At 36.1% G+C, this 7,311-nt stretch overlaps 1 long non-coding RNA gene across 1 annotated transcript; it reads right to left on the reverse strand.

Moving 5' to 3' along the window:
- Positions 1-4,615: 4,615 nt before the first annotated feature.
- Positions 4,616-6,727, reverse strand: LOC112433707 (uncharacterized). Its single transcript, XR_003023656.2, has 3 exons — positions 6,196-6,727; positions 5,976-6,079; positions 4,616-5,871 (listed from the first exon to the last, which is right to left on the reverse strand). It is a non-coding gene; the product is annotated as an uncharacterized LOC112433707 (long non-coding RNA).
- Positions 6,728-7,311: the final 584 nt, after the last annotated feature.

Genomic DNA, 7,311 nt, shown 5'->3' on the forward strand with positions numbered 1-7,311 from the left:
ACACAGTTTAAAAAGTTTACATCTCTGAGCTTTGAAAGACAAGATGTTGGAAAGAGAACAACGTTTTGAGGGTAAAATGATGGCTTTAACACTGTGGACACAGCAGCAGTTGAAAGAGAAGTGCTTAAGATGAATCTTGGCAGAGTGGCAGAGAGAGCTCGTTAAGCAGGCAGGTGTGAGCCTGGTTGCTATAGTGACCGCACCCAATGGCTCCATACACACGGACACAGACATGCACCTCACTTTTGCTGCTTAAAATGAACAGAAAAGTCAGGCCGAAACAAATCGTTCCCAAATGAAAAGTAAAAGTCGTATTGACAAAATTCTTTCACTGTGAGCGACAGCAATGTCTAGTCTACCAAATTCTCAGTTTTCATGTCTGTGGAGTTTATTATATGGACGTGGTGACAGTGGAAAGACACCATGCTCTTCTGATTTTCAAACGAACCTTCTGAGCCATTTTAACATTAGAGTCTATGGAAGAGTTGGAGGGAGGAGGCTGTGCATTGGTGACATTTATGAAAGAACCATAACACCTAGTACAATAGTAAACACATTGGATGAAAGAGGACAGCCATGGCTACGTTTTGAGGGTAAAATGGTGGCTGTAGAGCAAACGCTGTGGACACAGCAGCAGTTTTAAAAAATATTTTAAGATTAATTTTTTTGCTCCTCTCACTCTAGCAGTTGAGCTCTCTCACTCTAGCCCCAACATTCCGTCCCATACACACCCATTATAAACTCTGAAACGGGTGAAAAAACATCATGAAACTTAAACTGGAACTGAAGAAAAAGTATAATAGATATTGAAAAGATAAATACAAGTTGAATAGTTGAATGTCTTGTCTTCGTTTTAAAGTTTGAATGGTGGCTCTATGTCAATGTATGTGGAAGTAGTAAGAGTTTAAAAATGAGTAAGTTGAATGAGGATTTGAAGGGTCTCCCCATTGAAATACATTATAAATTTTTGTTGAATAAAGTTGAATAAAATTAAAAATATAAATGTTAAAAATATGAAAAATAGAAGCAGTGTTGTCCAAAAGAATAGGAATCTAACGGTGTTTGAATGGTTTTTCTAAGTTGAACGGTTTTGAAGGAGTAGGCTTTCAAAAAACGTACGGAAAAATAATAAAATATAACTAGAAAGTGCATTTTCTGAAGAAACTGCAGTGTGAATGCTTGAATCTGAATGTATGCACTGAAATGAATTAATTGCTGAATTTTGAGTTAAAAATATTGAATGAAATTAAAAAAAACAACAACAAAAAAACAACCAAATTTAACCTGAAAACAAAAGTGCTGAACTGCTAAAAGCTGAAGGTTACACAGAAGAAGAAGTTGGAAAAAAGCTGAAAATGTTTTAATTGTAAATTAGAAAAACCTAAGAAATGAGAAAAGAACATTTAGAGTCAGAAAACATCTGAAAGAATATTAAAAGGTCATATTCTTTGAATCACTGAATGACTAAAATGTGATCCCTCCACTTGGATCCACACAGTTTAAAAAGTTTAAATGTCTGAGCTTTGAAAGACAAGATGTTGGAAAGAGAACAACGATGGCGACGTTTTGAGGGTAAAATGATGGCTGTAACACTGTGGACACAGCAGCAGTTAAAAGAGAAGTGTTTAAGATGAATCTTGGCAGAGTGGCAGGCAGAGCTCGTTAAGCAGGCAGGTGTGAGCCTGGTTGCTATAGTGACCGCACCCAATGGCTCCATACACACGACACAGACATGCACCTCACTTTTGCTGCTTAAAATGAACAGAAAAGTCAGGCCGAAACAAATCGTTCCCAAATGAAAAGTACATATCGTACTGACAAAATTCTTTCACCGTGAGCGACAGCCATGTCTAGTCTACCTAATTCTCAGTTTTCATGCCTGTGGAGCTTATTATATGGACGTGGTGACAGTGTAAAGACACCATGCTCTTCTGATTTTCAAACGAACCTTCTGAGCCATTTTAACATTAGAGTCTATGGAAGAGTTGGAGGGAGGAGGCTGTGCATTGGTGACATTTATGAAAGAACCATAACACCTAGTACAATAGTAAACACATTGGATGAAAGAGGACAGCGATGGCTACGTTTTGAGGGTAAAATCATACCTGTAGAGCAAACGCTGCGGACACAGCAGCAGTTTTAAAAAAGATTTTAAGATTAATTTTTTTGCTCCTCTCACTCTAGCAGTTGAGCTGTCTCACTCTAGCCCCAACATTCCGTCCCATACACACCCATTATAAATTTTGAAACGGGTGAAAAAACATCATGAAACTTAAACTGGAACTGAAGAAAAAGTATAATAGATATTGAAAAGATAAATACAAGTTGAATAGTTGAATGTCTTGTCTTCGTTTTAAAGTTTGAATGGTGGCTCTATGTCAATGTATGTGGAAGTAGTAAGAGTTTAAAAATGAGTAAGTTGAATGAGAATTTGAAGGGTCTCCCCATTGAAATACATGGGAAATTTTTGTTGAATAAAGTTGAATAAAATTAAAAATATAAATGTTAAAAATGAGAAAAATAGAAGCAGTCATGTCCAAAATAATAGGAATCTAACGATGTTTGAATGGTTTTTCTAAGTTGAACGGTTTTGAAGGAGTAGGCTTTCAAAAAACGTACGGAAAAATAATAAAATATAATAATAAAGATTAGAAGAACAATACTGTGAATGCTTTTCAAGCATTCACACTAACTAGAAAGTGCATTTTCTGAAGAAACTGCAGTGTGAATGCTTGAATCTGAATGTATGCACTGAAATGAATTAATTGCTGAATTTTGAGTTAAAAATATTGAATGAGATTAAAAAAAAAACGAATTTAACCTGAAAACAAAGGTGCTGAACTGCTAAAAGCTGAAGGTTACACAGAAGAAGGAGTTGGAAAAAAACTGAAAATGTTTTAAATGTAAATTAGAAAACCCTAAGAAATGAGAAAAGAACATTTAGAGTCAGAAAACATCTGAATGAATATTAAAAGGTCATATTCTTTGAATCACTGAATGAAGAAAATGTGATCCCTCCACTTTGATCCACACAGTTTAAAAAGTTTAAATGCCTGAGCTTTGAAAGACACGGTGTTGGAAAGAGAACAATAATGGCGACAATTTGAGGGTAAAATGATGGCTGTGACACTGTGGACACAGCAGCAGTTGAAAGAGAAGTGCTTAAGATGAATCTTGGTACAGTGGCAGGCAGAGCTCGTTAAGCAGGCAGGTGTGAGCCTGGTTGCTATAGTGACCGCACCCAATGGCTCCATACACACGTACACAGACATGCACCTCACTTTTGCTGCTTAAAATGAACAGAAAAGTCAGGCCGAAACAAATCGTTCCCATATGAAAAGTACAAGTCGTATTGACGAAATTCTTTCACCGTGAGCGACAGCAATGTCTAGTCTACCTAATTCTCAGTTTTCATGCCTGTGGAGCTTATTATATGGACGTGGTGACAGTGTAAAGACACCATGCTCTTCTGATTTTCAAACGAACCTTCTGAGCCATTTTAACATTAGAGTCTATGGAAGAGTTGGAGGGAGGAGGCTGTGCATTGGTGACATTTATGAAAGAACCATAACACCTAGTACAATAGTAAACACATTGGATGAAAGAGGACAGCCATGGCTACGTTTTGAGGGTAAAATCATACCTGTAGAGCAAACGCTGTGGACACAGCAGCAGTTTTAAAAAAGATTTTAAGATTAATTTTTTTGCTCCTCTCACTCTAGCAGTTGAGCTGTCTCACTCTAGCCCCAACATTCCGTCCCATACACACCCATTATAAACTCTGAAACGGGTGAAAAAACATCATGAAACTTAAACTGGAACTGAAGAAAAAGTATAATAGATATTGAAAAGATAAATACAAGTTGAATAGTTGAATGTCTTGTCTTCGTTTTAAAGTTTGAATGGTGGCTCTATGTCAATGTATGTGGAAGTAGTAAGAGTTTAAAAATGAGTAAGTTGAATGAGGATTTGAAGGGTCTCCCCATTGAAATACATTATAAATTTTTGTTGAATAAAGTTGAATAAAATTAAAAATATAAATGTTAAAAATATGAAAAATAGAAGCAGTGTTGTCCAAAAGAATAGGAATCTAACGGTGTTTGAATGGTTTTTCTAAGTTGAACGGTTTTGAAGTTATAGGATTACAAAAAACGTACGGAATAGATAAAATATAATAATAATAATAATAATAAAGATTACAACAACAATACTGTGAATGCTTTTCAAGCATTCACACTAACTAGAAAGTGCATTTTCTGAAGAAACTGCAGTGTGAATGCTTGAATCTGAATGTATGCACTGAAATGAATTAATTGCTGAATGTTAAGTTAAAAATCTGAATGAGCTGGAAAATACAGAATTTTTAACCTGAAAATAAAAGTGCAGAACTTTTGAAAGCTGATGTTCACACAGAAGAAGTTGGAAAAAGCTAAGCATGTTTAAAATGTAAATAATAAAAAGATGAGTAATGACAAAAGAAAATTTAGAGTCAGAAAACCTCTGAATGAATATTAAAAGTTCATATTCTTCTAATTGAAATGAACTTAAAAGATGAACAAACATTCTGCAGAAAATACAAACTTTAATATACAGCATGATGTTTTTCAGACATATACACATGTGTATATCATGTTTAATAGTATTACATACATCAATTTGTTTTGTATGTCATAGAAAATAACATAAAAATCTTAAGTCATATTTTACAGCTTCTTTCTGAAAAGGACTGGTAGAATAAAGAAAAATAACTAAATTAAATAACTAAATAAAAAATAATGAGCAACATATGAAATACATGAAAATTCAACTTTTAAAACCACAATCCTGAACCTTTAAATTGTGTTGGTTTCTTAGAACATGGCTGAACAGCTGTTTCTATCGGTCTACTTAATCTTCTGATCTGTCTACACATCTTTTTATTACTCATTCTTTTTTATGTTTTAATGTAAACAGAGTCCACACAGTGGTAAAAGAGAACTGTATAGAGATTTGTGAGTAAACTCAAATGAAAGCCTAAGGTGGTGACACAGTTTAACACATGCAAATAATCAAATAAACACATTAGTCCTTTTTGTGAACATGGATAAATAAGTATCAATACAGCATTGTTCAGCCATGCCACTAAATGCTTTTTTACACATTGTTTTAACCTGGGCTCAGACACAAAGTCCCAAATTTAGTTAGTCCCTGACTTTGAGTTGTGGTTATGACTAATTATTATACACAAGGCTTTATCTATCTAAACTCTAAGGACACAAATATGAAAAAACCTATACTTACCAGCTGATACCCCACACTACACACTAGGTGTGCCATGTGACCTGAAACTTTGGTACAAAATCATCATAATCATTCTGTTAACACTGTTTTTTAACACTGTTTGTGTTGCTGTTCAGCAGTTTAAAATGTTTTAGATTGGATTACATGGAATGAATTTGAATTTTCTTGGGGGTTTTTGTATGTGTTTCGTTCTCAGCAGATTTTTTCTTCCATACTGTTGAATTCCAGTTACCACATTTCTGGTCATATGACATCCCAAGTGCCCACTTAAAAAAATCCCCACAGTTAATTCAACATTAAAACAAAATAAAAAAAATGTTAAATAAATAAAGGTTTGCTCTGTGATGAAATATTAAATAAGCATACATTGTACAGAGCACTAACAATGAAAACAATCCTTTAGCCTGTTGATCAGAGAGAGGCAGTCATTATGTCCATTTAAAACCTGTAATCACAGAGCACAATGTTTCTGTGAAACTATGAAGTCCCATATGATCCTCATCACGTCCAGTGACTTCAGAGTGGATCCTCCCTGTCATCCGGCCAGTGTTTGATGTGTGGCAAGCAGCACAGAAGCAGGATAGCTGAGGACTTTAAAAGAAGAGCAGAAAACGGGAACATATGTAGTTGTAAATGTAAATATCAGTGATACTTGTCTTGTCAAAGGGAATAAAATAATGAAAATGTTAACTTACACACTCATTTAGAGAGGATCTTGACACTGCACAGAGGAGGCACAGTCAGTCTGACAATGATGGTGATCTCCAGGGATGTTTTCCTGCAGCAACATTCCTGCCAACTGGCCATATGATCCAGAGTAGTTGGTTTGTAATGAACAGAAAGGTGTATATGTTAGGTAGTGTGCACTCAGAGCTGGTCCTAAGAAACAAACACATCCTGTAATAAACTGAATACCTGTAGTAGTGCTGCTGCAAATATGAAGCCCTTCTATCATGAGTGGTTTCAAAGAAGGTGTTTTGGAGGCTCGGTCACAGAAACTGTGCAGTCTGTTCAGTCCTGAGTGTCTCAGCTCTGATGGGGATGGATCACAGAGGGAAACACCTGAGTACAGACATTACAATACACTCTAACACTCCTAAGGTCAAGTGAAAACACAATTTAAACACTTCACAAAGAATGAATACATGTTTTCATGGAAATAATGTCATTAACCCTTTTTGTTGTGAGTAAATCTCACCGACTGCTTGTGGGACAAGCTAGAAGGAGGACTTATCACAGAATGTCTCCTGTGCTCCAGATGTGAAGTCTCACGCTCTGATCGTACGGCGATGAAGATGGTGATGATGAAGCCTCTCTGATCTGTGGCATTACAGTTTCTAGCTGCTATGTGCTTCACACTGTTGGATCTTACATGTGAAGCTTGGAGAAGACACAGGAGGACTGTGTCTCTCTTAAAAAAGAAAAAGAAAAAAGGAAACCTAACACCCCCCCCCTCAGCTCCCACCGTAAACCCCCCCCCCCCCCCCCCCCCCCCCCCCACTCAACTCCCCAACCTCACACCATCCAATGTCTATACAAATGTAGGGTATCAGCTGGTAACAGAAAGCAAGTGTTACATATGTACTACTTATGTAACACTGCTGAAACATTTCTGGCCAGAAATGTGCAGTTATCAACCCAGACCCACCCTGATGATTGCACTGGCCGAAACATGATAAAAGCTCATAAAAATTTATGTTTCATAGAAAAATTTGTCCAAAAATATAATTGTGTACTTTTGAAAAAGTTTAAAGTTTATAACAAACCAAAATAATAATATTTTTGTAAATAGTATTTCAAAATAGAGGCACACATAAAGTGGCTTAACTGTCATTATTGCTGTAATTAGGTTTGTTTGTTTGTTTGTTTGTTTGTTTGTTTGTTTGTTTGTTTGTTTAAAAAGCAACCTTTAGTCATTGTTGTTCTCTCAGAAACAATGAAGAAGCTGTTGAACATTTATGTGTTGTGTAGGCAATCCTCTGGTCCACCCTCCCTCCCTCCCAGCCACAGTGAGACTGGGGCAGCCTGGCA

The sequence above is a fragment of the Maylandia zebra genome, linkage group LG1 (assembly GCF_041146795.1).
Source record: "Maylandia zebra isolate NMK-2024a linkage group LG1, Mzebra_GT3a, whole genome shotgun sequence".
Lineage (NCBI taxonomy): Eukaryota > Metazoa > Chordata > Actinopteri > Cichliformes > Cichlidae > Maylandia > Maylandia zebra.